Raw genomic sequence first — 15,288 nt, 5'->3', positions numbered from 1 at the left:
GAAGAGGACAGCTTCCACGAATCTGGAGGCAGGAACGCCCAAGAAGTGGAAGAGCGCCCTTGCGGTCAACACCGCGTGGGACGTTGGCAGCAGTCCAGAGCGACGCCCCCGCACTAAGCCCCGGGCTGCATCGTAAGTGCTAAGACTCGTACATGCCCATAGATCTAACCTTTCCTCCTTGTCGTATTGACGTGATCAATCATGTTATTACGGTCCGGCCCACGACAGCTCCCAGCGATCCTCATCAAGAGGTTCGTTGGACCCGAGGGAGATGGCCAGCGAGACACCGCCAGCCGCTTACTCTCCCAAGGCCAAAGGGGACGACGAGGTGCTCTCCCAACGGACCTTCCCAGGCCAGGGAGAGTCTTGAGAAGCACCCGAAGGTGAAGCCCCCGTCGTCGGACACCAGGGGGAACCAATCCCCCGGGAGACTGCGAAGGAGGGCCATACTCAGTTCGGCCCTCAACCGGACTTGATTCCGGAGACCGATACGGCTCCAAAATCCGGCATGCCACCTCCTTCGAAAGAAGGGGGTATGCCTATTCCACCGGTGACCCCTGTCCAACCAGGGGCACCAGATGATCTGCTGGAAGCGCTACGAGGCGCTTCCATTGTGGATGAGCATCGTGTTCTTATGGGCACGGTGAATGAAAGGGTTCAGTCTGCCAAGAGCGGACTAACCGAAGCCTGCAGCAGCATGCGGATAGGTTTTGAGGTAAGCGACGCAAAAAAGAGAACATCCCCATATAGACAGTAGCCCCTGAGACACTGTCCGGTGTTCGGAAAGAAAAGCCGGACAGAGGATCATTCCTGTATTGCAGGGGACTAATTAAATTTGTCTGGAATGTGAATGTAGGCGTCACTGCTGGCCACGGGCTCACGTGCTGCCGAAGTCTCTGAACTTAAGCGGAGACTGGAGCGGGCCGAGGAGGAGCTCGGCCAGGTGAAGAGGCAGCTCCAGGAGAATCAAGGTATGTAATAACCCAGGAAGTATTTAAAAAGAGTGGGATGATATGTATTGATCGAGGTCGAGGCCCTAAAAAAGGCCCTGGGCGAAGCCGAGGAGAAGGCCGTCAAGGAGCAGGCTGCCTGTAAGAAGCTCAAGGCCCGGGTCGGCGAGGTCCAACAAGAGCTCCGCGACGCGGTGAAGAAGTGTGAGACCTTGGAGCGTGACGCGTCGGCTAAAGAGGCCAAACTCTCCAAGGCTTGTCAGAGCGCGGAGACGGCCTGGAACGAGGCCCAGGGCGCCCTCCAAGAGGTCCATGAGGCGAGGAAGATTGCGGCGGGTAAGGCATTCAGTATGCAAAGCAAATATGCGGAGAGGAAGTATCTTTTGCTAACCCGGATTCGGAGTTCTCCAGGGGCTTTTGCTGATTTGCCACGAAGTGTGTCCGACGCCGTGGAGTTCTTCCGAGCCAAAGAAGGGAGTTCTACGGAGAAGCTATTCTGGTCGCAATATCTTGTGCCAGAGCATCCCGTGTCCTTCACCGATCAGCTGAAACAGTTGGTGGAGCTGCATAGGGTGGCCGAACTAGCTATGAAGGATTTGATAATCCGGCTATGGCCTGCCGAAGGTATGCCCGGCAGCTACTTCGGACTCGTGAGGCGGATGGTGGATGCCTGTCCTCGGCTGGATATCGTCAAGCGATCGGCCTGTATTGAGGGTGCTCGTATGGCCTTCGCCCATTGCAAAATGTGGTGGGCGAAGATGAACGCCGTCGAGCTGGCCCGAGGGCCGCCAGAGGGCAAGGAGCACCGCACACCTGAACGCTATTTCGCGATGTCCTGGAGGGGTCTCGCATTGTAGCAGCGCAGTGTGGGTAGGACGTTATTTTTGAATGAATACATTCGTGTTGTCTTTGCCTTGTATGATGAAACAAAGTCAGTTTGTAATATAATTTTTGTTATGTTTTAATTTTTTCCTCCTATGCGGCCGTGTTGTATGGAATCTGAGGGTTGGCCAGTCGTCGGCTTCTGCCCCCATGTAGGTAGTACGGGGGTGTTCGGGATGGAATCTAAACAATCTTGATCCAATTGTATGGTCCTTGAAGGAGTTGTTTAGCGCAACGAACCAGGCAATCGGACTTTGCGGCTTAAACGCCCTCACTTAGCCATAGGAGTTTTACAATAAAACATAGGCGCAGCCCCTAGTTTTCAAACCAGAGTGCTATGAGCATCTAATCGGGAAGTACCGATCCTTCGCATAATGCGGGGAAAAATCTCTAACGATTTTCAACCTCTCGAACAGCTGACCGGCTTTCGCCGTATCATGACAGTCAGTTTTCGGCTTTCTCTACTGAGGTGCTCCTTTGGATAAACCAGGGCACAATCGCAGCAGTTCTCCCTTTACTACCTTAGCCGATATAGCGGAACGTAAGGTAGCAAGCACAGGAGCCGAGCAACCCAACTATTGACCAAAGACATGATTCGGAGCCAATGCATATAATGCTAAATTCGGGGTGCCGAACTGAAAAGTGTTCGGACTTCTATCGCGATGTTGTGGGGTACTATAAAGCCCCTGGCAAATATGAAACGTACCAAAGCGTATGGGTGCTAAAAGATAAATTATTAACGGAAAACAGCAAGAAAATAGAGGTGATATCTTGGGCCCTTAAACTTGAGCCACGAACTGTTTTCATTATAATTGGGTTAATGCGTCAAAGTGCATTAATACAAATAGTGCGATAAGCAGCCGGCTATTTAACATGCCATGACCAGAGGCGAGCTGCGTGTGGGTCCTGACAATAGGTAGAGTGACCTCTAGAACTTCCCCTATACATCTGTGCTTCTTGCCATCCTGGTGTTTTTATCCTTTTACAGGACTGATAATTAGGCCATCCAAGAAGGCCTATGTAAAAGAAACCTGAAAAAGGAAAAAGGAAATAGTAAAAGTATTTGTGTGTCCGGGATCGGTCAAGCCGAACTGTGGATCACAAGATTTATGTGCCTCCGTCGATGCACATGGGATTTTGAGTGCGTAATTATGTACGCGTGGTACGAATGCCACTGCCTGATCGGGGCTAGGACGGAGGCCAAATTGCTAGTCGAGCTCTTGATGAGCCGGGCTGTCCTGGTGTAGCATAGTCCGGACCCTCTTTATGATGTCCCCGGGCTCGGCAGCCGGATTACGGTTCTGCTTGAAAAGGCTGCTCTGGATTCTGCTGCTAGGGCGGCGGTGTGCTCCTCTGTTCGTAGGGAGTGTTCCGTGTTTCCGTTGAACGTTATGACGCCATGTGGACCGGGCATCTTGAGCTTAAGATAAGCATAGTGCGGCACCGCATTGAACCGAGCGAATGCCGTTTGTCCGAGCAGTGCGTGATAACCACTGTGGAATGGGACGATGTCAAAGATTAACTCCTTGCTTTGGAAGTTGTCGGGAGATCCAAAGACAACCTCTAGTGTGATTGAGCCCGTACAGCGGGCCTCTACACCTGGTATGACTCCTTTGAAGGTAATCTTCATTGGCTTGATCCTTGATGGATTAATGCCCATTTTGCGCACTGTGTCTTGATAGAGCAGATTGAGGCTGCTACCACCATCCATGAGGACTCTCGTAAGGTGGAATCCATCAATGATTGGGTCCAGGACTAGTGCGGCTGATCCGCCATGCCGAATACTGGTCGGATGATCCCGACGATCGAAAGTGATCGGGCATGATGACCATGGATTAAATTTGGGGGCGACTGGCTCTATCGCATAGACGTCCCTTAGTGCGCGTTTGCGCTCCCTTTTGGGGATGTGTGTATCATATATCATGTTTACTGTTTTCACTTGAGGGGGAAACTTCTTTTGCCACCCTGTGTTCGGTTGCCGGGGCTCCTCGTTGTCGTCCTCGCTTTGTGAGCCCTTTTCCCTGTTCTCGGCGTTTAATTTGCCGGTCCATTTAAAAACCCAACAGTCTCTTTTGGTATGATTGGCTGGTTTTTCTGGGGTGCCATGTATCTGGCACGGGCGATCGAGTATGCGGTCCAGACTGGATGGTCCCTGATTGTTCCTCTTGTATGGTTTCTTCTGCTAGTTGGACTTGGAGCCACTGAATCCGGCATTGACTGTAGTGTCATCGGTATTATCACCATTGCTTCGGCGTTTGTGTCTGTTACGTCGCAGCTTGCCGTTGTTGTTCTTAGCCTCGGAGGGGCCTGCCTCGCCGGTTGTGTTCTTGCTGCGAGCCAACCAACTATCCTCACCCGCGCAAAAGCGGGTCATGAGTGCCGTGAGGGCTGCCATAGATTTTGGCTTTTCTTGGCCGAGGTGGCGGGCGAGCCATTCGTCGCGGATGCTATGTTTAAAGGCCGCTAAGGCTTCGGCATCCGGACAGTCGACGATCTGGTTCTTTTTAGTTAGGAACCTAGTCCAGAACTTCCTGGCTGACTCCCCGGGCTGTTGAACTATGTGACTTAAGTCGTCGGCGTCTGGCGGCCGGACATATGTACCTTGGAAGTTGTCGAGGAAAGCTTCTTCCAGGTCCTCCCAGCTGCCAATGGAATTTTCAGGCAGACTGTTTAGCCAGTGCCGAGCTGGCCCTTTGAGTTTTAGTGGGAGGTATTTGATGGCGTGAAAAGATCATCCCCGCGGGCCATGTGGATATGGAGAATAAAATCCTCTATCCATACCGCGGGATCGGTTGTTCCATCATAGGATTCGATATTTACGGGTTTGAACCCTTCTGGGAATTCATGATCCATTACTTCGTCAGTGAAGCAAAGAGGGTGCGCGACGCCTCTATATCGGGCCGCATCGCGACGTAGCTCTGATGGAGTCCGTCTGCGGCATTTGGCTCGGGTGTGAATAGGTTTGTCACTCCTGAATAGGTAGCTGTCCCCGCGCCTTGAGTCACGTCCTCGCGATCCGTAGATCGATCTTGTGTGTTCTGCTCTACTGTCCAGTTCTTGGCGGAGGTCATATGTATGGCCCCGAGCTAACTTGTCCTTGCCTTTACGGTGGAGTGGGACAGTCTGGTTTACGGCCCGGGTTGTAGTTTTATCCCGACCGCGCGGTGGCCGATCAGCCGCGTTGCATGATGCTGGTGCGGGATTTGTCGCCTCATCGTCGAACTGAGGTAGTAATCTGCGCTTCGGGTAGCTTTTGGCTGGGCGTTTAAGGCCGTATTCCTCAGCTGCTAGGACATCGGTCCATCTATCATTGAGCAGGTCTTGATTAGCTTGAAGCTGCTGCTGCTTCTTTTTCAGGCTCCTCACAGTGGCTATTAGTTGAAACTTAAAGCGCTCCTGCTCCAGGGGTTCCTCAGGCACGATGAAGTCTTCGTTGCCGAGGCTCACCTCCTCCTCGGAGGGCGGACGGTAACTACCGTCCTCCGAGTCTTCTTCTATGGCATGTTCGTCAGGGCTGGCATGCCCTGATTCCCGATTGTCTTGTTCGGCCGTTTGATCATTGGGTTCTTCTGTGTCTTTGGCACCATCCGGAGTGTTGTCGTCTCCTGTGCCGGTGTTGCTATCCCTGCTGCGGCGGGATTTAGAGCGGCGCCGCTGACGCCGGTGCTTTGGCTGTGTTTTAGGAGGGTCCTCCTTTGCTGGGTTTTCCTTGTCATCGCCTCTGTTATTTTTCGGTGTATCTACCATGTAGACGTCGTATGAGGAAGTGGCCGTCCATCGTCTGGTGAACGGCGGGTTTTGGGCCTCCTTGTCTCCGGCATCGTCGTCCATACTGTCGATGTCTTCGGAGTCATAGTCAAGCTCGTCAGTTAAGTCTTCGACAGTGGCTATGAAGTGGGTGGTGGGTGGGGAGCGAAATTCTCCTTCATCATCAGCCTCCAGTTCAAACCGGACATAATTCGGCTGTGAGTCCCCTTCCAAGGACAAGTTTCTTAACGAATTTAGCACATCGCCAAAGGGCGAATGCTGGAAGATGTCTGCGGCACTAAACTCGAAGATCGATAAGTGATCCAGCTTGGCGTCCGCGTATGCATCTGGCTCGGAATTTATGACCGGAGAAGAGTCCGGAGTTCCGGTGACAAAGGCGTCATGTGACTTTAGGTCTATGTTCGGCTCCAACGCCGTGGAATCTGCGGCCTCCGCGGTGGGTTAAGCCTCCCATCCTTGGACGGCGCAATATGCTCCAGATCTACAGCCGGAGCAGTTACAGGAGCAATCTCCTGGATGCGGCCCGATGACAGATTTAGGTCATGTTCATCGGGGTGACTAGGAGCGATTGCCGCGGTTTCGAATCCGGCGAAGATCAAATCTCCATGGATGTCCACGACGTAATTCGAGCTCCCAAATCTGACCTGATGGCCAGGGGCATAGCTGTCGATCTGCTCCAGGTGGCCGAGCGAGTTGGCCCGCAGTACAAAGCCGCCGAACACGAAGATCTATCCGGGGAGGAAGGTTCCCCCCTGGACAGCGTTGTTGACGATTGAAGGGGCCATCAAACCTTGTGAGGACGGCACAGTGGAACTCTCAATGAAAGCACCAATGTCGGTGTCAAAACCGGCGGATCTCGGGTAGGGGGTCCCGAACTGTGCGTCTAAGGTCGATGGTAACAGGAGACAGGGGACACGATGTTTACCCAGGTTCGGGTCCTCTCTATGGAGGTAATACCCTACTTCCTGCTTGATTGATCTTGATGAATATGAGTATTACAAGAGTTGATCTACCACGAGATCGTAATGGCTAAACTCTAGAAGTCTAGCCTGTATGACTATGGTAATGAGTATCCCCCGTTCTGGACTAAGTCCTCCGGTTTATATAGACACTGGGAGGATCTAGGGTTACACAAGGTCGGTTACAAAGGAAAAGAATCTACATATTTGATCACCTAGCTTGCCTTCCACGCCAAGGAGAGTCCTATCCAGACATGGGTGCAGTCTTTGGTCTTCGTATCTTCACAGCCCATCAGTCCGGCCCATGGCTAACAGACCAGACGCCCGAGGACCCCTTAGTCCAGGACTCCCTCAACGATGTCAACACTCCATTGGCCACTTTGCATGTGCTTAGGGTGATAAATATATATCGGCCATTATTTGTTTGAATCCTTGATGCAAACTTGGGTGAAACCTTCTCAACTTCACTAACAATATAATGATAAAGTTCCATAGATATATATCTCAGGATCGTTCTCCGAACCACATTGTTCACCCTTTTGCTAGGATTTTGCAGATAATCAACAATAAACTTTCTCCAATCCTTACTTTCGCCTGCATAAAAATTTCATTAGTGGCCGAAGCGGTGGATTTCAATTCGGCCTTACCTATGTTGATGAGATTAAGCATCGGCTATTGATAGAAATGCAATACACCATGATTAACATAGAAGCCGGATGCTTGCTCTGCCAACTCTCTTGAATTGTCATGCCTAGAAATATGAACAATTTTAAAGCAACCCAAGGTAAATTTTGCATCTAGACATACCTCAATATAAACTATAAGTGATTCGTCAAAACATTGATAACCCTTGGATATTTGTTGCACTACTCATAACGAATCACCAAAAGCCTCAATATGTATAGCACCTTGTCTTGCTTTCTAATCGAACTAAGGACGATGTTAGCATAGTACACCGGTCATGCATTGACATACTCTTAGGACGATAGATAAATATCGGCCATTACCACAAGATCCATGTAGAATTCACCCACCAAAGTATGTATAGCCAAAATAAGCAAATGAAATAGCAATAAAATATTTCGGCCCCTTTGTATTAGCAACAAAAAATGTAACTAACCAAATGTATAGTGATTTGGTAATACCCTCTCATGATATAGAAAATTATTTTGCATCCACGGATCAAAATAAGTCCATGGAGGGTAATTGATTTTACCTAGGGATGAATTCCATGGCAAAGGCATCAATGGCATGGTTGAAGAAAATGGATGATGTGCTAACCGAAAATTTTGATGTTGTGATGCACACCTTCGCCTTAATTGTTTGTTGCTTCCATCCTTCTCTTTCTTCACCTTTATTGTACTTGTTGCAATAGAAGCATGCACATCATTTTTGTTTTGATTGACCCTCTTGGGAACCCATGCCATGTTCTTCTTTCTCAGCTCTTGTGCACTAAGATTTTGTAATTCCTTCTTTTGCCAATACGATAAGCCGAGTGGGCATCTCGGCTATGATTCTGTTATGACCAATGTCAATCCTTTTTTGGCCTTGTGCACTCTCAGCTTCTTTTCTTCAGATTTGGCACTCTGATTTTTATCAATTGATTGCTTCACTTCTTTGCCTTTTGTAGCCAATGTCAACACTTTAATTGGCTCTTTGTTATTTGAGATCAAATCTGAAGTAGCACACTTACGACCATCTCTTTTCACGCGGTAAACTTGCTTTACCACCTCTTTCTTCTTCCTTGAGCTCTGGACCGATTCCTTATGATTGAAATGGTCTTTGATGTGTGATTGTTCAAATGTTGATCTTCTTGGAGCTGCATAGTATTGGTGAGATGGTCTAAAATAAGATGGAGAATGTGCCCATGTATCATACCTGTCCCATGATGAATATGGATCTATATGAGCATAGGGAGGCATCCACGGCATTGGCATTAGCGGCCCAAAATAAGGATATGAATATGTTGCATTAAAATTCTCACTTTACCAATACCGATCCTCATATTTGCGCCTAGGAGGTGATCTTGATGCTTTTGCACTACTTGGCCGATAAGCACTTTTTTCTTCACTCTTCTTTTGATATTTATACAATAGTTCAGCAAAGGTGATTTTTGATCTCTTACACTTGCGCTTATTTCGGCCTTTGATTTCTTTTGGTTTGCTTTCATCAATCATTGGATTTTCTTGCTGCCCCCAGTCCTTGGCGTCTCCATTGTAGCTTTGATGGAATTCTCGCCCTCAAGATTATGTTCATTATGCTCTTCAACAACTTCTTTACTTGAAAGCTTGATCACATCACTTGCAGTTTTTATCTTCTCTTTAAATGGATCGGCTTGAAGCAGCCGATGCAAAAAACTTTCTCCCATCGGGACCAATCGGAATAGACTAGTCATCTCTTGGTGTCTCAACAAATTTCAATCGTCCTTTATCAATGGTTGATTTAACTATTTGACGAAACATGTTGCAATCCTCAAAATTATGCTTGGACGAATCATGCAACTTACAATACATTCGTCCCTGGACAGATGGCTCAACATGGTGATCAAGAATTCTAATATAATTACTTCTCAACAACAAATCAAATATTTGATCACACATGTTTGAATTGAAGGTAAACTTTTTATTCTCTAGCTGATCTTGTTGTGAGAACGGCTATGGAGTTAAGCAAACGAATGGTTCAGATTTTGCATCACCCCATTCGGCTATGCATTGTGTTTTGCACTCTATCTTCGGGTCTTTGGATAAGAAACTATACTGGCATCAGTTTGCTCAGAAGATTTAATCTTTGGCTTTAAATTTCTGAAACGAAAATAGTTAGAACATACATGTCTCAATTGAGACCAAGTGTAAGCCTTGGCTGCAATGATTTTTCGCTATCGGTCTTTCTGAATGGTGCAATATGTTGACTGATAATGCTTTGTGACAATCTGATTGCTAACAAATAAATTACCCTTCTTCATTGGTCTCTCAATATTTCTTATGAATATTTTTCTAATATATGCATCAACAACTAAGTCATGACCAAATCTGAAAACAGGTAAATTAATTGCTATACATACCTCTTCAAATATGTTGGGAGAGCATGATGGTGGTGTGACTTGAAGAATATCTTGCTCCACCTCCGGATAGCTCCCTAACGCCTTGTCATCATCTTTTTCTTGATTTCGTGCATCATTAGTTTGAAGATCTTCATCCACCAAACATTCTTCGGCTCCTTGTTCTTGTTCTTGAAGCTCGTCAATTTCTATGGCACGAAACTCATAGGGCAGGAAGTAGGTTCCATTAACTTCAGAAAAATCAAGTATGGATGTCTTGCTATACTTTCCATGCCCTTTCTCAACAATGTTTGACTCTTTGGATTTGATGGATTCGGAATATATACTACTTGATTCGGCTTTTTCAACCGAAGCACTTTTAGTTTCCGAATCATCAATCTTTTCACCGGTTATATCAATTGGCAAGGCTTCTTTTCTTTGAGCTAATTCCCTATCAATTCTCTCTTGGCGAAGTACTTGCAACCTATCGCGCAAAGCTTTAACTCCCCTCTCAATTTCAGCCCGCTCTAGATTAGTTTGCCCCCCAATGCTTTTAGGATCTTTCGGCAATGAAGTGTTAGTGTTGCCGAAATTTTGCAATTGTGTAGGGGGTGTATAATATGCTGCGGTACTAGGTGGAGGTGTATGCACTGTTGTATAACCATATGATCTCTCACCAATACTATCAATTGATGAAGTTTCATCTTCCTGCAAAACTCTAGCCTTTATTGCAGCATAACCAGGAAACAACCCCTTTTCATATTGTTCAAGGCAAAGAGCACTAATTCTCTTGTTTTGTGCCAAGCTCTTTTTTAATGTAGCCACAACCACTTCTGGAAGGGATTGCTCCGCAATACTTTCAGATTCTTTCGGCAATGATTCGTGAGTGTTGCCAAAATTCTTGAATTGCGTAGAGTATGCATTATATGCTACAGCATTTGATGACGGCATATGTGTTCGTGTAAAATTTTCACTTAATCGGCTATGACCATGAAGATGCGGGGCCGAATTATGAACATTTACAGTTGCATACGGTGCTGAAAAATTACTAACATGAGGTGTAGCATATGATGGTTTAGAGTAACTGGCCGAATAGCTACTAGTAGCATGGCCAATTCTCCCATCCATCGGCAAGGTTGGATTCACATATTGCAAATTAGTTGCCGATGAATAAAAAGGTGAAACACTTTCTTGTATGCTATTGGGAATTTTAACATGAGGTGTTTCAAATTGATTAACCAAACCCATCATATTGTTCATCGGCATATGGATTTGTGGGGTTGCCGATGCATGAGTTTGGATACATATGTTGTACGTTGCTAAAATCATAAGAATTTGAAGCATGAAGATTGTTTTGCATCGGTCCTTGCGCATAATTAGATGCATGATTGATAAAACTAGGGCTAGCCGATACATTATGCTCATTAGGTGATCCAGCAACAACATATGGATTATTTGCATCAACAAAAGGGGAATTGGGTATTCATATTACCTTTGTAGATTAAAGCAACTTGATGACGATCTCTTCGTAGCAAGAACGGGCTGGAGACCGTTCAAAGCTTCGTCCCCGGCGGAGTCACCAAAAAGTGTGCTCAAACACGAAAACGTCAACGTGTACCCTCGACGCCGGGGGTGATGCACCGCCGCTCACGTCGAAGGAGACCCGGCCGGAAGTGTGGTACGCAAGCAGTCCGGCGGGTGCTTTTGAGCACCCGAAACCCCACGCGCCCGGGAGGGACCCCGTCAGGGCGCGCGGCGGCTCTGGGATGCCCTAGGTCGACCTGACCGCCCCTAGGGCCTTGAGGTTCGCTGCCCTGCAACAAGAAGAACAGATGAAGAACGGGAAGAAGAAGAACAAGGGAGAGAGATAAAGGTAAAGGTAAAAGATGATAGATTGATATGTCGATTGTGTGTTGTTCAATCGGCCGTCACCTCGTGTCTATATAAGAGGCGGGTGGACTTCCCATACAAGAAAAAGACTTGCCTTGCCGTCCAAATCATCAAAATCTAACGAAATTCGGACTTCTTACGACCTCCGGCCCGGATGTCCGGCTCTAGGCCCGGATGATCCGGCCAAGCCAAGTTTTCTGACAGCAGTTCACTAATCGGGCTGTAGCTTTTGCATACGAACTCGGATTAAGATGATTTTTACATCAAAATCAACCGCCTCGACAAGACGCACAAGTTTGCTGTTGGACACTTTTTTGATCTGATGCCATTTTGTGGCTGTTTAGGGCCATTTACTAAAGTCTGCAGCAGGAAAACTGTCCGGACGTCCGGACGATTGTCCGGATTGTCTGGCCTCACCCGGATCATCCGGGAGTAGACCCAGATCATCCAGCTTCAGCGTAAACCTTCTGTTGTCTAGGTCGTTTTAGCGACCTCCGGCCGGATGATCTGGGTCCCGGCACGGATGATCCGGCCATACAGTGCTGCGGCGTGCCGTTTTGGCTGTAACTTTCACATACGATCTTGGATGGGGACGATTTTTATATCAGAATCGTCCGTTTCAATGAGACGAAGAACTTTGCAGTTGTAACTTTTTCCATCCAAGGCCATCTTAAATAAGTTTAATGCCATTCTTTAATCTGATGTCAACACCGGTATCTCCAAAATCGTCATACCTTTTGCATCTGAGCTCCGTTTTGGACCATCTTCGTATCTATTTCGATCATCTTGAAGATAGCCATCAAATGGTGACATGAAATCATAATTTTAACCCCATCCCAATATAGCCTCAAGTCACTCTTTGTGATCATGTCATTTTCGAGCGTCAAAACATGTGAACTCCGTTTTCGATGAACTCGAGCTTGTCATCAAGATGATCATAAGCTCCAAATCTCACAAGGATAAGAACCAAACAAGAACCGATAAAGATGATGCAAGGATGAAATGGTTTGATCTCTCTACGAACGATACGATCAAGCTACTCATCGAGAGCCCCCCTTGATAGTACGGCAATCGATCCTATAACCTGGTCTCCCAACTACCACCATGAGACCGGTAAAATAGAAAACCTATCAAGGGCAAACCTTGGCCTTGCGCATGATCCACTTGAGCTAGATGATGACGATCTTGTCCTCCTCAAGATGGACCACCTATCTTGATTGCGTTGGGTCGATGAAGACTAGTTGATTGCTCCCCCATAATCCACTATGGGTGAGCTACTCCTCCGCACATCTTCACAAGTCCATTGTCACCACAATGGACGGAAAGCTTCAAGCACTTGATCTCTTCGTGATGCTCCACTTGAACTTGCACACCGCAATCTTGATGACGACCACCACTTGATGTCATCATCTCCATGGGTTGTATGATATCTTCCTCTTGACGCAAGCCCATGGAAACGTACCTAACCCCACATAGAACTCTCACGTAGACCATGGGTTAGTACACAAGCGTAATGGACAATGCTTACCATACCATGGGATCACCTGATCCCTCTCGGTACATCTTCTATGCTTTATGTGTTGATCAACTTGAATCACTCTCTGTACTTAGTCTTGATCAACCTTGAATCTTTCCAACTCTCTTCATTTGGATGATGTCTTGAAGGTAAACATGAATGATCACACAATCTTCTTCTTCAAGACATGCTTGCAATAAGCTCAACACTCACATGACCAATCTTTGGATAATTCCTTAATAGCACCTTGGTCAACTCATAAACTCCTTGAAACCAACACATGGACTTCAAGAAAAGCCTATGGACAAATCCTTCAAATATAACTCAATGCAACCATTAGTCCATAGAGAATGTCATCAATTACCAAAACCACACATGGGGGCACCGCATGTCCTTTCAAAGGAGACGTATGAGCTGCCTGCCTACCTGGGCATCCTTCATCGCATCTTCAGGGAGACTCTTTTCCCACGCATTGGGAACTTGGATATGGTTCACTCGTTTATCGTGGACATGTTACTTTTCTGTCAGCATGAGAAGGAAGAAAGCACTGGAGATTCCTTGGATATCTCTCATGTCATGTGGCCTGAGCTTCTCTCCTCTATCTCCGAGCGCAAGTGCCCCATCTATGGTCCTTTTCTCTCCTCTATCTCCGAGCGCAAGTGCCCCATCTATGGTCCTTTTCTCATGTTGCTTATTGAGAAGGCTTGGGAGCACACTTATCCTAGCGAGTTGATCCCTCATGAGATCAAGCGTCTGAGGAATAAGGAGAATCGGGGCACTTCGGTTCCGAAGTCTAGGATTCCATCAGGTGCTGACGAGGTTGAGGCAAAGGCTGATGCTAACGATGATGAGGACTATGTCCCCTCTGGAGTGAAGCCCTCAACCCTCATGGGCAAAGAAGCTCAAGCGCAAGATGAAGAAACTTTTCTGCATGGAGTCTCATCGACAGTATATGGCTCATGTGTCTGAGAAGAAGGCCAGGAGACGCCACAAGGAGCTCATGCGTCAGTTTGGTGCGACAATTGCCAGTGGTTCTGAGGGCAAGATCACTGATGAGGAGGAGTGGGTTCAGCAGCACTGCCCATGGACAGACTCAGACACCAAGCAGCCCCCTGCTGATGACGGAGGAGCGGACGATCACGCGGGGATGTGATGATGGAGATCATCAGTTATGCTATCACCTGTGGCCGTAGCAGCACTCTTTGCCCTTTTGGTGTCTCGATGCCAAAGGGGGAGATTGTTTAGGGATTTTTCGTTGTCGAGTTGCAAGTGTGTCTTATTTGCCTTGTCTTTCTCTCTCGCAAACTCTTTTCTCGTCATTTGCTTTTGGTTTGGTTTGTGCTCGTGAGACCTGGTACCCTATCATATGGTGTGAGACATAAGCTACCCTATCCTATTATTATCTTTGTATGTCGAGTACTTTAGTAGTTTGTGAGTTCATGCTTATCTCATATGTCTACTTTGCTCACTTGCTACTCTATTGCATTCTAGCTCATATATGTCTCATCTTTGATGCAAATGTTGTCAGACTATAAAATATAGGGGGAGTGTTGATCCTAATGTGTGTACTTTGCAATCCAAAGGCACTTCTAATCAAGTGCACACATCTAGGGGGAGCCCGTCTATATTTTGTAGTCTCTGGGATTCGCTTATTCTCATGTAATTCCTTTGTGCAAATCCCGTGTTGTCATCAATCCACCAAAAAGGGGGATATTATTAGGGCATGTCTCTCTCTAAGTAGTTTTGGTGATTGATGACAATGCTTTTGCGGACTAATTGTGTGCGTTGAGTTTTTTCAGAGATTCATTCATTGGCACAAGACGATTCCTTCCCCTCGGAGCTTTAAGTGAAGATGGTGTAGTCTCTTTCGTTTCGGTTTTGGTGGACTTGAGTCGTAGGAGACACCGTACTATCAAGAGGGGGTCCGCAATGGAAAGGCTAGGGTGGAATCAACACGTACACTTCATTTTTGCACCCACAGCTCCTTTCCTGTCCTTGGAGTTTGTCGTTTCAACGGAAGTGGAGATTGTGAGGAGATAGCGGTAGTACCTCCCATGGTCCTCAAGCGGCAGTACCGCTGCCCAACAGCGGTAGTACCGCTTGGGTGCATCGGCGGCAGTACCGTCCTGGTTCGGCACCGCTACCGCCTCGATTCTAGGATGTCTCTTCTCGTGTCGGGTTGTGCAGCAGTAGTAGCGACAGTAGCAGCGGTAGTACCGCCCTTGAGCGGTAGTACCGTGGCTACCACCGCTACTAGTGCCGCCCATACCTCTTTCTCTCTCCCGT

This window comes from Triticum aestivum, chromosome 1D (genome assembly GCF_018294505.1).
Source record: "Triticum aestivum cultivar Chinese Spring chromosome 1D, IWGSC CS RefSeq v2.1, whole genome shotgun sequence".
Classification (NCBI taxonomy): domain Eukaryota; kingdom Viridiplantae; phylum Streptophyta; class Magnoliopsida; order Poales; family Poaceae; genus Triticum; species Triticum aestivum.
This window is presented reverse-complemented; position numbering follows the sequence as displayed.